At 41.0% G+C, this 18,167-nt stretch overlaps 1 pseudogene; it reads left to right on the top strand.

The window, feature by feature from the left end:
- The first annotated feature begins 15,115 nt into the window (after positions 1 to 15,115).
- LOC112921911 (BCL2/adenovirus E1B 19 kDa protein-interacting protein 3-like pseudogene) lies at positions 15,116 to 15,982 on the top strand (annotated as a pseudogene).
- Positions 15,983 to 18,167: the final 2,185 nt, after the last annotated feature.

Genomic DNA, 18,167 nt, shown 5'->3' with positions numbered 1-18,167 from the left:
TTTGCTTTTGGTTACCTGGGTGACCTTAGCCAGGTCTGCTAATCTCTCAGACTATCAGATTTCTCATCTGAGGCATTTAAGAGGTTAGAATAGATATCCTTAGGGTCCTTCTCACTCAAAAAAAAAACCCAAACGAGTCTGTTCTGATGCTACTTGTTTTTTTTTTTTTCACTTGATTATTAGAAATAAGAGAGAAGATGAGAAGCAGGTAAAGAAGGGGAGTTGGGAAAGTTACCAAGGGCAAGACATTGATTATAGAAGGCAAACAGGGAAGACTCCATGATCTTTAGGTTGGAGGGATGTTGGTGGGGGGAGCCAGGCACGCCAGCCCTCCAGCTGCTGCCTGGGCCCTGTGGCTGACTTCCACAGGCTTTCCTCCTCAGCTCGCAAGCTTCTCCATTCACCACCAACATGCCCTAAGCTGGCAGAAACTACTCCAAGATAGGGAGACAGGCCTGCCCACTTCTCGCGCAGGCCACTGGTAACCTGAACTTAAAAACCAACAGATGTTTATTTTCACCTGCTATTTCAAAGGGGTAGGAAGTTGGAAAGAGGGCAGTGTTTTAAGTTGTGGACTCTTCACCAAAGTCCTTTTCCCTTCAGTCATGCAGAGTGGCGTCCTTGCTCTTCTTTTTCAAACCAAACAGCAGCAGTATTAGCTCATTCGAGGTGTGGTTACTGCAATGGGCAGTCTTGAGCTTTGGGATCCTCCCTGTGCTTTGCTAGAGTCTAGCGCAAAGAAACATCTATAGTTCTTTGTGGAATGAGCCCGCGTGCCCACGCTCTAGAGAACTGCCCTCAAATGCCTCTGGGATGGCTACTGTCAGCTCTGATGGAGACAACCAGTTAGAATACCTGATGGCCTTTGCCCTTCAGCAAGAAATGGCACCTGTAGCCCATGGCTTGGTGCCATAGCCACTTTGTTTTTGGTCCCTGGTACACCAAACTTTTCTATGTTATTAAATAAATTTTTTTTGGCCAACACTTACATTCTAAAGGGAAATTCCAAGTTTTTGTATCATTTTTAAGATGTCAGTATAGACTCCAGAAAATGCTTTGGGGTTGCTCAATATCACTGGTATCATCGTCTGAGGGGAAGTGTAGGCCCGTACACATTATATTCTTGCATCTATAGCTTTAATTGGACTGGCTTCAGTGAAAGTCTGCTTGGAGCCAGCAAATGGATTCCTTGATGCTTTGTCTTTTTGAGCCTTACATTCCTTGGGGGTGAGATATCCGGAGATGGCCTGGCCTAAGAGAGCCAGTCAAAGTGATGCTACTGGGAAATATGTCATCTTGTAAAATTTGATCATTTGGTGCTCCCTGAATTAAATTATGCTGGTGACAACATTCTGGGCATCTGAAAATCTCTCCTCCTGGCAGTCTGATAGATGACCATGCAGAAATGATTTATACCATACTCCATTTGGGTATTGGCATTGAATTCACCAGGGATACATGTAAAACCACCCCCTAGGTGGGATGGGACAGAGAGAATGTGAGATATTGATAATACTCTTTCAGAAAGGTGACTGTGGTGGATGTGGTGAACATCAGTGTCACTACTTTGGGTGTCACTACTTTAGGTCTTTTGTTGTGACCATAGGCTGGTCTACCCTGAGGATCTGAATCTTGGCTTCTAATAGCGTCTTTCCCTGGTGCAATCTCCTCAAGTATAGTTTCCTTGACTGCCCCCTCCCCCATTCTATACTTTGCAACAAGAGATGTCTCTGCCCTAAGTCTTAGAGTGCCAACATAGACATTCTGATTTCATAAGATCTATGGAGATTGAGGTCCCCCTCAAAAATACTTGAAATTCTTGATCAGAGTAATAAAATCCAGATTCCACCTCCTCTTTGGCTAATTAAGTTCCAAATTTAAAACAAGGTTCAGTTTGATATTTGCAGTTGGGATGATGTCTTAAACCAGTGTGTTGAGCTATTTCCCATCATATGGAGGCAGGACAGTAAGCTCTGTTAATTTTTTCTAATCACCAATGTAAACATCCCTTTGTGTGCAGTGCCATGGCCCAAACTTGTAGCTTGCAAGAGATACTTATGGCCAACAAAGCTAGAAGTTTATAGATACAACAAGATAACACAGATGAGGAAAGGCCTATTGGCTATCTATTTCTGAGAAGTGCCTTGGCACTTGCTTAGGTGTCTTGCTTTCCAGTTTGACATATTTTGAGAAGAGTTGATTTCTTTTCACTTTAGACAATGATCAATTAAATATCTTTCCTCAAAGTCCAAAGGAAGATTGAAAGCCCAGATATCCACTCATTCTCTGATATTTTTTGAATGCAGTTTCCCAAAAGCCCAATGAGAAATGCCAATACTCAAATCTAGGTCTGAAAGTTATTCCTTCATTTTAGAAGAGTGTATACTCAAATGAATAGCTTCCTGAAATGTCGTGTTTCTTTCTTGGAGAACTCTCCATGCTCTATCTCCACTTAACAGCTGTGTGACATTTAGCCGATGACTCTGAGCCCACCTCTGGAGTGAATAAATAAACCTGGTCCAGGCGATTTGATTTCTACTTTATGCAGAAGAGAAGTAAATCTCAGTAAAGAAGATTTTCTTTCATTTTTATGCTTTTTACATTTTCTTTTTTTTTCCCCCCCTTTTGGCTCTATCCTCTTGCTCCCATGGGACTGACAATCCAGCTTCTCAAACTCCATGAAAGTCTTAATGTGAGGTGAATTCCAGGACCACAAACAGTTAGGACTTCAAACAGTGAGAAAATTGGCGCTGAATGATTCGGCACACAAAGCAGAAAACCTTCATTTCCTGCAGGCAGGATGGAATTGACTGTTATATTAAGACTTGTGAAGGAGCCCTGCCCCGGAGTAATTTTAGTGCTGTCAGACAACGTTGACATCTAGATTAACCTCTGTGCAGTGAAGTTTACTGCAAAGCTCATTGAGATGCAAGTGGTGTATCTCCGCAAATCCCATCTGGAACTCTCAGTGGCCCACCCTCAGCAAACCCTCATCCCTTCCCACCCACTACTCTCTCCATCCATGAACTTTTAGCCTCCAGGAGCAGAGAAGCTAGGACTGGGATCTGACCTGAGGAAAGGGAGTTTCAACCTTTTCCGACCACAGTACTGAGCCAGGCTTTCTGTTCAGTGGGAGTGACAGTGGTTGTCACTGTCTTGATTTTCCCTGAGGGGACTGCACATCAGTTATGAAAGCCACTCTGCTGATGACAAACAGCTTTGCAGCATATTTCGGTGCTGCACAAAGTGAAATGGTTTATAAAGAATTAGTGTGCTCTGCATCAGTGAGCCCTGCTCTGCCTCCCTCCTCCCACCCCGGTGCAGCAATTCTAGGTGTGGAGGCAACAGATCAGAACTGCTGCCAGGTAGCCAGGGGAGTAGTGGGTTCTGATGGACAAAGGGCTTGCACTGGGTCTGTGCTGGTGTTTCCTATTTTCCTTATGAGAAAGGTAGTCCCTGCTCCTTCTTCTCTTGGTTGGGACAGAGTGTGCATCTGTCCTCTAAGTCCTAGCTTGTCAGCTTTCTCCTTATGGGGTGGTGGGCTCCGGTGTAACCCACTCCCCTTTCTAACTCACTGTGTGGTACCACATCAAGACGTAAGCGGCTAGCAGAAACCTCAAAATTGAAATCACAACTTCTTTACAAATTAACCCTATTACATTAAAAGTCTTAGGAATAGGCAGCTTAGATTAAGACACCTCCACCTTCAGACTCCTTAGCACTGCAACACATCATCACAGGTGTCTTGGGAAACTTAGTTCAGAATTTTAGAAAACTGTGAAGTCCAGAGAACATATTTCTCTGGGGTTTTACTGATTCTGATTCTCTCTGAAATCGTTTTTCCTACTTTGCCTCTTGCCTGGAATATGAGTAACAATCTCCTTGTATGTTCTCAGATATTTCTTTAGGAAAAATGAAAGCCAGCTCAAGGACATTGTGTTTATTGACTGGGCAAAATAGATTTCTGGGCCAAGTAATGTCACAATCATATAGAGGCAAACGTGATGACTTTATTTAAAAGCAATTATAAGTGTTATGTTTTGTTCTAAAGCTCAAGCTCACATCGTGCAAACTACATTCACGTTTCATTTTCATTACTTATGATAATTGTTTACGTGCACACATATGCACCCCATCCCTGACACACACACAAATACATCTATACCCCTCTTGGTCCAATATGATCCAACAAGTCAATGTGGGCTTTCTGTTTTTCCCAATGAGCCCTGTGTTAATGTATGTGCAAATAAGTGTGCTCCAGGTATGTGGCCTCTTACACTTATCTATAGTTCATCCCTCTCTCTCTCTCTCTCTTTTTTTAATTATCACACAGCTTTTGACTTTTTTTACTATGAGTCATTTATGGAGCTGGGGTTTTTCAAAGCAGACTAAATCCTAAGTTTTCAGAGCCTTTATATTTAAAGGCTGGACTAGTTTTCGAGGAGAAACACCAAACCAAACCAAACCTTAATGCAGATTTTATTTAATTAATTTTGGGGGATGGGGGTGGGAAAGCTTGAAGAATACATACTAAGTACAGAAATAAATGTGAATTAGTTCAAACAGATTCCTGAAGCTATCTTGGAGCTGAAGCAATTAGGTAGAAAACTCAAACATTCAGATTGAATCAGAACTTGGGAAAGAATCAGATCTTCCCTTTCCAGGGGACATGAAAGGCATCCTGGGTTGGAAGTGAGCAGACTGGACTGGGTGTTACTTGGTGGGTGACTGGGCACAGGTCACTTCAGTTATCCTGGCCAAGTGGAAGTGTCCTTAGTATAAGGGGGCAGCTGGCTGCCAGTTGCAGACCAGCCGCCTCTCTGGTTCCAGTGAAGGGGCAAGCTGATCTACTTCACCCACTGCTCTGATCAGGATCAATAAAGCATACTGTTTCAAGTCTCCTCTAGAACAAGTGTGCACACCCTACAGAGTCACCCCCCTTTCATTGTGCAGACAGTTCACCTGCCATGGAAAGCTGTCCAGACTCTGAACTCCTGTGGTCCTTCCAATGTCCCTGAATCCATCCCTTAAAGGCTCACTTTTATCTCTGAAAAATCAGGGGAAGCCCTCTGAGCCCATCTCCCTCTTCCCTCACCTGAGTGTCAGCCTCACTTGTGACCGAGCCTATGTTTCTGGAGGAGAAAACAGTGTGCTCTCACAGCCATCCTTCAGTCTCTTTCCAGCTCTGTGGACCAAGTGATTAGCTCCTCATTAGCACCTCATCAGTTGCTCTTGCACAAGAGACTCTGGAACAACAAGCCTATTATAATGCTGTAGTCTGTCTTTTTGAAGTCATCCCTTCCTTCCGGCTTGGTTGGGAAAGGCGAGCCTGCCCCAAACAGCTTTTCCTTCAAATTTTTCTGGCTTTAAAAAAAAAAAAAAAAATTTTTTTTTTCTGGCTTTTTTCCCTGACTTTTAAATACACTGGTAAATGACAAACCATGGTTTTCTTTTTTGTTTTCCAGGCCCCTACCTATGTGAGTACACTTTGCCCCTATCAAATAGGAGCACAATATGTCAGCAAAGTCTTTATTTATTTAGTGAGTGGCTATAATATTGACACAAAGATTTGCAGTATCTAAATCTTGAAGGGAATAAAAGGCTTTTTCTATCAAATGAGATCTTTACTGTGATAGCACAAGAAAGGTTTATACCATAAGAACAGAAATGAACCTGAGAACATGCTCCCTCTTTAGGGAACAATGCAGTAGAAGAAATCACTGGAGAAATCACCGCAACACTAGACCCTCTATTCCACAGATCATTATGTATGAATAGATGCTTCAGCTCTGTCCTTGACATGGCTCTGAAAACACAATAATGAACAATGATCAACTCTTCACATTTACTATTAAAACAATTTCATCATGCCTAACCCAACCCCTATTTTTAAAAAATACGATTTTTTTTCATAATTCTGGGGATAGTTCAATATTGTTGTTTTCTTTCCTGGGTGCCTTCTAATATTTTCAATGCAATTTCTAATTTTTTTCACTTTTATTTCTTAGGAAAGACATGGGGTCAATTTTAAATACTATGATTAAAATGGTGAGTGAAGTGGAGGAGGAGGATGGGCCTAGGAGACAGGGGACCTCTGAGCTCTACTTCTGCTGAAAAGCATTATCCCTTCTGTGCCTCAGTTTCTTAATCAACAAAAAAGCTGCTAACAACCCCTTTCCTGTCACAGAGGCTTATAATGAGCACCTAATGAGGTCATAGCTGTCAAAGTGCTTGTGAGCACCACAGGACCCACTCTTGGGCTGTGAGTGTTGCAAATAGGCTTGCTGGTGCTGAGCTGTGAGCTGCTCTGTAATGTGCCTTGTTTTGAGGTGCACAAAAAGCTTTTCCTTCAAATTTCTGAAATCCCTCCTGCAGTCTGGTTTCTAGAATTATAGCATTGGCAATTTTCTCTTTGAATGATGACCATTGAGCATTGAGAGATGGAGAATACCATTACAAAAATACAAGCAGAAAGAGGACGACTTACCCATTCATCCCTCATTGAAGAGGGATTGTTGGTAGGTTTTGTTTTCAGGCCTGGAACCCTGGACATTTTATAGCAAAATGGCATCTCCTGTTGCATTTAACTCTGTATCATATTGTTGATTTTATGAAATTCTGTAGATTTAAGGGTAAAGTTTTTTTTAACTGAAGACTATAGAAAGCTTCCTGTATAAATTAGGTGGTAAAACTAATCTTTCAGGAGGCACCCAAAGTAATAATGAACCTGAAGTAGTATTATGTTCATTCTGGGGCCAGCATTTTGTACATGGGGAAATAACCCTAAGATAGAATGAACTGCTTGAGTGAAAACCAAATGCTAAACCACACTTCTGATAGCCTTGAGCACCAACAAATAGGTGTGAGTGGGATTCCCACTGAGAAATTCATCTGATTGAAAATGAACCTCCTTCCCCCCCTTCAACAGTAAATCCCGAGGCCAGATTGCCAAGGTTACAGCAGTGAAGTCATTTTTACAGGCCCTAAAAAAATCCCAGGTGTTTGTAACATCAGCCACTATTTTAAGTACTTTGCAAATGGTGACTAGTTGGCAAGTTAAATCTTTGGAGTGTGATTTCCTTTAGATCTCCAAGCCACAACCAGGTGTGATGTAACTAAGAGCTGTGGATGATTTTAAAAAAGGGGGAGTCACTCCAAAAAGGAATCATAATAAAGCCGAATACCTGAAATCCTAACAAATCTACAAATACTTTGCTCAAGTTCAGGCTTCTCATTTCTCTTTTAATCTTGGGCTCCATTTTTGTTTGTTTTATATAGAAAAGCAACATCTTCATGTTGGACCTCTGTTCAGATGATTTTCCCCCTGTAGCTGTCTAGCAGACAGAAAGCATTTCAGCTTTCTTTGAAATGAGAGTCCAAATTGGGTTATGACTAGGATTTTAAATTATGGTGTGAAATTGGAGAATGCAAACTGGTTTAGGGCAGAGTTCCATAATTCATTCTGATAATCCTGAGGCGGTAACCTCCTTCACAGTATTGTGGAGGCCTGCCTTGAACAAGTCGTTTCAGTGTGTAGCTTCCTAGTGACAAGGCTGATTATTTAAGGATTTCAGAGGCATCGTTTGAGAAATACCTCACTGGATATGGAAAATTTGATCTAATATGTTAACAGGAACAAGAAGAACTTATTTTAATGCTTTTTTCCCCTTTCCTCTCTCTGAGAATTTAGCCTTTCTTGGAGGCCATTGGGATATTTCCTTTTCAAGGCTGGAAAAGATTGATTATAGTTCATGTCTGAAAGCAAAAGTTCCCCCAAGCCCAGTGGAGTTGGAGGCAACCAAAATGACCCATGTTAATTTCCTGTGGCCCCACAGAGTCAAGGACCCTTCTTGTTTATGTGTGTGGGCTATGGCAGGTGAGCTCAAGGGCATTGTCAAAATACAATGAAAAGAAAGCAAGTCAAGACAAGAAAACTCTCACTTTGAATATGAGAGAAAACAGCAGTCCTGCTTTCTCTGGAAAAGATTTGTGTACTATTAAGTGAAGATTCATGTTCTTTCTCAATAGGTTTCACTTCTAAGATTTTGTGTGTGTGCGTGTGTGTGTGTGTATGTATGTGTGTGTGTGTGTGTGTTGGCTGAAAGGGGGGATGGGGCCAGTTAGGAAGTAGTTACGATTATGTATTTAGATCTTCTCTCAAACACAGTAAAAGCTCTGCTCAGTTTCTCAAAATGTGACAATAAAATTAGGTGTGGAGAGGAATTCAGGGACCATGTTCCAGTATGTGGTATAGTTTTATCCAAATATTTCCTTCAGGAACATTTAATCACAGCAAGCCAAATCAATCCCATGTCTGTAACTGGTATTGGGAAAAAGAAGTCAGTGGGCAATTTCTGCAGCCCCTAGCTGCATCCATTTGTAGTCTTCTTTTCTAAGAGTTAGGTGTCCTGGAATCACATGAGGGAATATGCTGGTAGGGAATGAATGGGGAGGAAGTTTGAAGAGTTTCTCACTGGTGTTATGGCAATGCATTAACTCTGTCCTGCTAGAAAACTAGTGTCACTTAGGGGCTACTATCATTTAAAATGGCAATAGTACTTCAAATGTCTCATTTAAGAAGAGACATTTGAAACATATTTTGGGACCTGCCACCTAAAGTCAGCATCTGCTAAAAGAGTTTTCAATCTGATGAAGGCGTAGTTTCTGGCCTGCCAGTGATTCTTCCTGGGTATCTGTTTTCAGCACCAGGGACAGCAAACACCTCCCTCAATTGAACCAAGGCCTTCTATCCTGATTGGCCTTCCAGGCAAGGAAGGATAGGTTTTTCCTTTATTTCTTATCCAGTGGGGCCTCAATCTGCAAGACTTAAATTCTTAAATTCAGGTGTTTACATCTTTTATTTAGTTCTGAGCCCAGTGGCTTAGTTGTTTCTGTCACATTCTCAACTTGCTAGCTAACAAATGATGGGGGTTGGACTAATGCGGCCAAGTCTCCTGGCTCAGAGGAATGGAAAGAAAGATCCTTAGATATGAATGGAGGACTTTGGCAGAGGAAGCCCCTGCAGAAAGTCCTCACATGGCACCATTGACTTGTAAACTCCCACAAGGGGGACTGATCATTGGCAATTTCTTCCTTTTTAAAATGTCTGTGCAATTCCTACAATGCATGAGTCCGCATTTCATTCTGTATTCATTGTAGGAAATGTTTCAGAGGAGTTGAACAGGAGCTATGAACTTTGAAGACAAAAAAAGGGGCTAGTGACGCTGTTCGTAGGCATTTTGGAAACTGGGGTGGGGGTGGGGGGAGGGACACTGCTTTGAATGTCAGAGGCAGCTCTTCAGTCCTGAGTCTTGTTCAGCAGCTAACTTTGCCTTTAACAATGCAAATGGATTCTTAAAAACTTCAGTCACGCCAGACTGAGGGGGTCCCTGAGAAAATGAGCATAACAGAAACAAATGTTTTCATTTTGTGTTGTGACTGGCCAGCTGTCATTTAGAACAATAGTGCATAGATGCCATCTTAGAGGTAGCATTGTCTTTCCTTAACGAATCAGCTGTGTCCTCTTCACTTTTGTCAGGATGGCCCCATGGCTGTGAAAGCAAGACAGTTACTGCAGATATCATCTTAAATACTGTCTTCTATTTCACAGATGTTAAATAAATTCAATTTCAACTCCTTCTGGACCATCCAAGGCTCCGAATATTCCTCTGTACCCTCTCTACTACCCACCCCTCTACCTTCAGTGTTGTTTCTCATAATTCATAACATTTAGTGGTCTATGATTCTTTTTAGGGTAAATCAAGTGATAGCACCACAAGTGATAGCAACAGGCTAGAGCCAGATATCATAGGAACAAGTTTGATGAAATTGTGATTTTTAACCTTGGAGTGGGTCTGAGGAGAAGCCATCCTTTTTCTTTCCTTGTCCTCTTGAGGGTTTCCCATTCCAGGGCTCACACTTGCCATGCAAGAAAGGCATGAGTTCCTCTAGATTATTTGTGTGATACCTAGGGGAAAGCAGGGTCAAACATTCTCTATTCAAGTCCTTTAGGATGGTGGAGCTTTGTTTTATATTGAAATCAACAAACAATCTTCGTTTAGAAAGAATGTGTAGATGATAGATAGTGCAACAGCTTTAGGAAAGCTCAGTAAGAGAAATTTCCTTCCCTTAAAACAGAGAGGAAGGAGTTGTAGATTGACTGGTGGGAAACAAATGATCCACTGGGCAGGGAGAAGTGTAGTCTAAGACTGGAGATACAGAAGCAGACATCTTTAGAAGTAGAGGTGATGCCAATGAAAGCCTCAGGAGGGAACAGGCCAGAGAATAAAATTGTATGGAGGTTCTCAATACTTTTTCTGGAAAATTCCTACAACATTCAAGGGCACGTCTAGCCCTCTGCTTACTTAGAGGTGAGCTCAGTGCTACTTCTGGGTTCTTAAGGAAAATGCCCTACAAACACCAAAGTCTTGTATTTTCCACTGTCAGTCAACACTGGCTGTCTTGAGTGGGATTATTTCCCCCTTCCCTATGTGAAAGGGATTTGTTTTAAGGAGAAGTGTCCTTTAAACATCCAGCTAAAACTGGAGGTAATTTTTTGCATGAATGGCTTTTTACAGCTAGGTCTAAAGCAGAACAAAACTTGTATTAAACTAAGTGCTACTTTACATATCTTATTTCAAGGGAAATGAAGGATTTATTGCCGTGTAAATGATGTACACTGATTTGTTTCCTACTGGACATTACATGTCCCTTTATCTTTAGGCTGATGTTGTGCAGCAAACTTTCAATATCTGGAAAATCAGCTGGTACCTACTTCAGTGCACTAGTAGGATGTTATATTCTCAGAGAAGAATTTTGCAAATGAAGTTAAGGTGCTGCTATAGCTGATTTTCATCCCTATCCCTAAGCTTTCTGTACTAAATATATGTAAAGTGATTATATCTTGTCTGATCCCATGTGTTTGTGTGTATTTCCTACTGTTTATATAAATATATTGGCCATCTGAAGCGTTACTTGGATTATGGCAACTGCTGAACAAGGTGTATGTGGCATGTGGACACGTGATACATGCACACACTCATTCTGAGGCCAAGCTAATCTTACAGAGTTTAGGGGGGGAAATGTGGCATGGCTTGGGAAATGTTCAACAGTGGATATAATACAGCCAAGTCACCATTCATGGAGGAGACCTTGACAGCAGCAGAGCTGAGGTGTGCTCAAGTGGATTTTACATCATTTATTTTAATACAATGGATTGTTCCTCAGTTCTATTTAATGATTTAGAAATATTTCATCATGATCCTTGTTTATTTTTTCCCCAGGCCACTGGAACATGATGATTATACTTGTTTCTCATTATTTGGATCCCAAAGTTGTTAACTTAAGATGGGTGACTGAGGTTTTAGTAAACTGGGTTTTACTAATAGTAACCCTTCCTTGAGGCACTATTTTTTCCATTCTTTTCCTTTATGACAAATAAATCCATTGGCTGTGCTAAGTTTATTTACATCCTGGCAAATGTTAGAGAATCAATTTAGTTAAAATGATTGTATTTGCCTTCAGAGAAGAGGCTCATGGTTTAAATATAATTCTTTTGTAAAGGTGTCGTTTATGCAAAAAATATGGATTCTAACTTGGTAAGATGGCCCCAGGGTAGGAGGATGTGTTCTCAGTTGGTACTGAGGGATGTGTTGAAAAGGCAAGTGCCCTCCCTTTCTCTATTTCCTACCCCACCCTATTTTCCTCTCCAACTTCAAAAGAAAACAGAAAATTATTTTTTTAAATTGTATTAATAATTTATGTTTAATACAAAAGGATGATTTAATGGTATCACCAAAGGTCACTTCTCCCATTGTGCATGTCCTTCACTCAGCCCCGTACCCATCACCTCATTCTTCACCCTCATGTTTCCATCCCAAGGCAAACATATGTCTTCATCGGAATCTATCAGTGTTGAAGTTAAATGTGGGGGCAGAGATTTAACACCATGACATTAATGAAAACCAACCATTCTTCACTTTCAAATGGTTAATTGCTACAAGAAGACAAACTCTTTTCTTGGTTTTTTGCTTAAAAACATTTTATACATATATATGTATATATGTGTGTGTATGTATGGACATATGTATGTATATGCACATGTACATGTATATATGTATATATCCATCTCCAGTATAAATATATCATATGTGATAGTTGTAAATACTTCTTGGTCATATGTCTGTCTTGCTCATGGTATCATATCTTCAATGTTATGTTAACAAATCCATTTATTGATTGATGAAACTGTGTGTAGACCTGTATCCTCCTGACATAGTTTATGTAGGGTCTCTTCTCAAATAAAGTATAAAACATGAATGCCCTTGTTTTATTTGGATTTGTTATTTAGTAAAGAAGACTGTTGGGTTTAAAGGTAGATTGAAGTTTGATGAAGTCCAAATGTGTGCAAAGATTATAGGATCCAGTATCATCTTGAGAGCTGGGACCCAGGTTTTCTGAGAGCAAAAGTAGCTTACACAATGTTTAAGGTAGTTCCTAGGATGAATATTGGATTGAGATGAGTGTTTCAAGAAACACATACACACTTTTATGATTTGAGGCAGGACCCAGCTCTATGTTGTTGTGCTATCCTGTCACTCCTTAATCTCCTAGTTAAAATAATTTCAGTTACATTTTTAAGATACTATAAAATATGTTCCCATGGATATTCTTTTATCCCAGAGATTTTAGGATTCTTTGATCTAATTGAATATTTATTTATTTGCTTTAGAGCACAAGTACAAGTCGGGGGAGGGGCAGAGGGAAAAAGAGAATCTCAAGCAGACTCCCTGTTGAACATGGAACCCAATGCAGGGCTTGATCCCAGAACCCTGAGATCCTGGCCTGAGCCAAAATCAAGAGTCAGCCACTTAACCGACTGAGCTACCCAGGTACTCAAAGACCTAATTACTGTAAAACTCTTTCTCTTAATTCTTTACTTTCCATTTTCCCTTCCTTTTTCCACATCTTATTTTCTTCTTTCCTTCATATAATGTACTTCCTGTGATGAGACTTCAAGACTTCCTTCCATTGATTTCTTTCAAATGCACTGATGGGTTGTGGGAAAGAGACAGGGAGGTTCAGGTTGTAATTTCAATTGTGACAGGTCAACAGAGATTTGGAAAGATTTAAAGCAGGGTCCCCCTACCTTGACACTGGTAACATTTTGGACCAGAGAATTCTCTGTTGTGGGGGGCTGACCCGTGCCTTCTAGGATGTTTATCAGCATTTTTATTAGAAGCTCTCCTCCTCCTCTCTGTTGCCCTCCTAGGCTGTGTCATCCAGAAATGTCTTCAAATATTGCTCAGTGTCCCCCAGGGGGGCAATGTTGCCAGGGTTTAAAGCTACCAGTTGAAGGGTTTAAATCTTATCACACAATATCAAATGATATTAAAAGAAGAATTAAATTCAGGAAAATTGAGAGCCTAGGTTGTGTGCCAACCCTTTCTAGACCAGCTGCTTGTCTGTACCTGTTGGTATACTTGTCTGTTTTCTCTAAGCATATACCCCTTCAAAGCCCACTGTTAAGGATTAAGTTGCAATACCACATTTGGGTTTCAGAAGATAATTGAAATCTCTCTGTAATCTCCATGTATTAAACATGTCATTATCCCTAGAATAACCTGCTCATAGCAATTTTCAAAAAATATATAATATATATGGCTCCAAATGGAAATAAACCCAAGTGGCCTTTTTGAAGGTTATATCCCTTTGAAAGAACTGTACCTAAAGAACAGAAACAGTTCTCCTTCAATTGTCCCTTGTAATAAACCATACTTCTCATCTGGCCCTTGCCACACTGTCATATAAATTACAAGGTCATGATTAGGCCCTTGTAGACCTGGAACAAAAATCTTCAGTATATATACTGAAGTATAAAAAGTATAAAAAGTATATATACTTTTTCTGGTAAGTAAGTGGAGCTTGAATTAATCTTTCTAGGCAAGGGCTGATGTTGTCTGTACAGTGATATGTGCATAGTATATACTTAATATACTAAGTTTATACATTTGTTGAGTTGAACTGAATTTCTCATTCTTAAAGGCCCAGATAAATTTATTTCTTTATTTCTTTATTTATTTATTTATTCATTCATTCATTCATTCATTCATTCATGAGAGACACACACACAGAGAGAGAGAGGCAGAGACACAGGCAAGAGGGACAAGCAGGCTCCATTCAGGGAGCCTGGTGTGGGACTTGATCCCAGGTCTCCAGGATCACACCCTGGGCCGAAGGCAGGCGCTAAACTGCTGAGCCACCCAGGGATCCCAGATCATTTTTATAGTATTCAAAGTGCCACAACTATGCTTCATGAACCTCACTTACCAAAACTACTCAGGATCCAGAATTCTGAACAATCTGACAGCATGGAAGTAGCGAGTAAATATCTCTTCTCCCCAGTCTGTGGCTGGTCTTGCATTGGTGACTTCTTATGGCAGCATCAATGTTAGCAGTGGGCCACTGAAGGCAATTGTAGATGCTTCTCAAGGTAGGATTTGGAATGCCCTCTAAAATCTAGGCCTGATTGCTTGGCTTTTTCATTATTTAGACCAGTGATGGCAACAGATTGAAGTGCAGTGAGAGACAGGAGATCTTATCCCACATACCTGAAACCCTCAGCCCATCCTTCTTGGAAAGGGGTCCTTCCTGCTGTACAGGAAGGTCAAAGGCCCCAAGGACTCACATCTGTACTTTAGAGTGTCCTCACATCCTTGTAATCCATTATTTGGCATTTATTTTGGAATGAGAATCCAAGAATTGGATACATTTATGGACTTCTGGGCAGGGAAGATCCTTGATTGATAATCTCGTTCAACTACCTACCTGTAGTTAGGATTCTTAGGTAAATAAAAACTGGAACAACTTCTCAAATAAAAGCCTCCTTCAATACTGAAAGATATAACTAATACTGTTGTTTTATAAAGACATCATGCTTTTAAAAAATCATCACCCCAGGGGTGACACAAGGAGGCAATCACCTAACAAACTTCTGAAATAGCAACTGACCATTCCTGAAAATAAACCTGGAGGTTGCCTCTCATAGCATCAATAGCAGAAGTGCCAGGATTGCACTCATTAAACATAACGTGGAGATGCAATTTTATCAAAGCTGATGTCCTTGGTGAAGGGTTAATTCTTGGCATGGATGTTGCTGCCTGAGAACCAGAGATGGTCCTGCTGCGCCGCAGCTCCTTCAGTAGCCCCACAATGTAGTCTCATTTAGTAGAGCAGCCGCCGCCCCCACACAACAACAACAACAACTGCGAGGAAGGTGAACAGCCTTTGCCCCCGCCAGCCGGGTTCAACAGTTCCTGGGTGGAGCTATCCATGAACAGCAGCAATGGCAATGATAATGGCACTGGGAAAAATGGGGGGCTAGAATATGTACCTTCCTCATCCTCTATCCACAATGGAGACGTGGAGAAGATTCTTTTGGATGCACAGCATGAATCAGGACAGAGTAGTTCAAGAGCCAGCTCTCACTGTGACAGCCCTTCCCCACAAGAAAATGGGCAGATTATGTGTGATGTGGAGATGCACACCAGCAGGGACCATAGCTCTCAGTCAGAAGAAGAGGCTGCAGAAGGAGAGAAAGAAGTTGATGCTTTGAGGAAAAGTGTAGGCTGGGTGTCCGACTGGTCCAGTAGACCTGAAAACATTCCACCTAAGGAGTTCCACTTCAGACACCCCAAAGGCTCCGTCTCTTGAAGCATGAGGAAAAGTGGAGCCATGAATAAAGGGGTATTTTCTCCGCAGAATTCCTTAAGGTGTTCATTCCGTCTCTTTTCCTCTCTCATGTTTTGGCTTTGGGGCTAGGCATCTATATTGGAAAGCGACTGAACACACCTTCTGCCAACACCTACTGAAGGAAAGGAAAGAACAGCCTTGGAAAAGCGTGTGACCTGTGAAGTGGTGCATTGTCACAGTAGTTTATTTGAACTTGAGACCATTGTAAGCATGACCCAACCTACCACCCTATTTTTACATATCTAAGGTCCAGTAACTCTCCAATCCAGTATTTTATTCAAACTCTTTTGAGGCATTTTACTAGCCTCATTCCCTTTTTGGCCTGTAAGACACTTTAGAATTTCCTAACAGAGTTTACTGTTATTTAGAAATTTGCAAGAGCTTCTTTTCCTCAAATGCCACCAGCAGATTATAATTTTGTCAACAATGCTATTGTCTCCTTTTAGTGCCACCAGACTTAAACCTGCATTGTTCATGGTATAAATTTTACTCTTACAAGATGACTATCATCTCTCTCTTAAAATGTGATCAGGTTAGCAAATGATAGAACAGCTTTCTTGTTACTGTTTCTTTTTTCTTCCAAGACAAAGCAAGCTTCCCTAAGCTTGAATTTATAGTTATTTAAAAAGAAAACAAACAAAATAAGACACAAGAAAAAAATATCCTGGGCAATAAAAAATTATTTTAAGCAAACAAAAAAATTTCATGGCATGGATTATGGACATATATAGAGGAAGCCACCAGGAATGCTGCTTGAACCTCTCAGAACACATTATCTTAATATTTCAAGGCATGGCGGGGGGCTCTTTGGCCTGGGCCATACCCTATGCCTTCATCCTACTGGGATGCTCAAGGTTACTTAGCTATTAACCAGGGAGATGTTCTATTTTAGCCTCTCTTTTCCTTCCATCACCAAGGCTTGCAATGTTCTCAATTATTCAAATCGCCACTGCAGGGCTCAGCAGAGGGTCTAATTACTGCCCTGCTTGCCACTTGCTGATGAGCAGAGAATGACTTTAAGGCAGTGAAGTAGGGAGGGGCATCTTCCCTGGAAAATTCTCTGGGAGTTTCAGTCTTATTATGGAGAACTGGATGGTACAGTCTGGGAGAATTTGTTGGATAAGGCCATCTTTTGACTATAGCTCATTGTCTGGTAGCCAAACCTCAGGGGAAAGCACAATTCTTGGATTGAATCGACAAATCTTTGAGTATCTTAGTCATAGTCCTTTTCTCCTCAGACTTTTGAGGACTTGCACACACTCCTTTTGTTGCTCCAGCTCAAGCAGTCTTAACTGACAAATGCTACAATACAATGGAAAGAGACCATAGAATAGGAATGGTGCCAGGACTGAATAATGGACATTCATACTTAGGTCAAAAGTCACTGTTTGCCAAGTTCTCTTTAATTATTTTCAGAAGGGACAGATATTAATATTTCTGTTGCATAGATGTGCTAATCAAGCCTCAAAGGTTAGGTAACTGTTCAAGGCTGCTCAGTTACTTGAGGCAGAGGTAGAGTTTGAACCCAGCAGTTGGATTTAACATATATAGTCTTTTTTTAAAAAAGATTTTATTTATTTATTTGAGAGAGAGAGAGAGAGAGATTGAGGGAGACAGCATGAGCAGGGGGAGGGGCAGAGGGAGAAGGAGAAGCAGACTGCCCACTTAGCAGGGAGCCCAACACAGGGCTTGATCCCAGGACTCTGAGATCATGACCTGAGCTGAAGGCAGTTGTTTAACCCACTGAGTCAATCCAGGAGCCTATGAAATATACAGTCTTAATTACCACTGTATACTTCCTATCACATAGATAGAAATTTTGCCCAAGACCACAGTGGAGGATTCTAAGCCAAGAAAACAGAAGAGAAATGTGTTTGAAAGACTCTTTTAGGATAATCATTCATTCATTTATTTATGTAATAAATTGAGGAGGGCTTTTATGTTAGATGTATTACAATGTGCTAGAGCCTGGAGACTTTGCCCCATACTCTGGATCCCACAGAAGTCAACAGAAGATGGTCTATATGGCTAAAAGCAAGGGCATAATAAGATGCAGAGGGAAGGCAAAGAAGGACAGAATTTTAGTTTGTGACTTGGGGTGATGGCTAAGGGAAAAGTTTTTGATAAAGAGACTCACAATGCTCCTTCTAGAACAGAGTCAACTTCTCACCTTTTTTCCCTCATTTGTGTATGCTAAGTTTTAGGGCTTTGAGATACATCTAGCCAGAATTCAGCAGGAGCCTTGACCTTCTCCTGGATTTTACTCCAGGTGGGAAGCCAGAACCCTTCTCCCAAGACCTTTCTGCATACATTGACCTCAAGAGCAGGGTGATGTTTCAATCATGGTCTGACACCGGGGCACACTGGCTATCCTCATTTCCTATCTCTATGGGATGCAACAAGCCACTGTTTCCTGC

The sequence above is a fragment of the Vulpes vulpes genome, chromosome 14, assembly GCF_048418805.1.
Source record: "Vulpes vulpes isolate BD-2025 chromosome 14, VulVul3, whole genome shotgun sequence".
Lineage (NCBI taxonomy): Eukaryota > Metazoa > Chordata > Mammalia > Carnivora > Canidae > Vulpes > Vulpes vulpes.
This window is presented reverse-complemented; position numbering and strand designations above follow the sequence as displayed.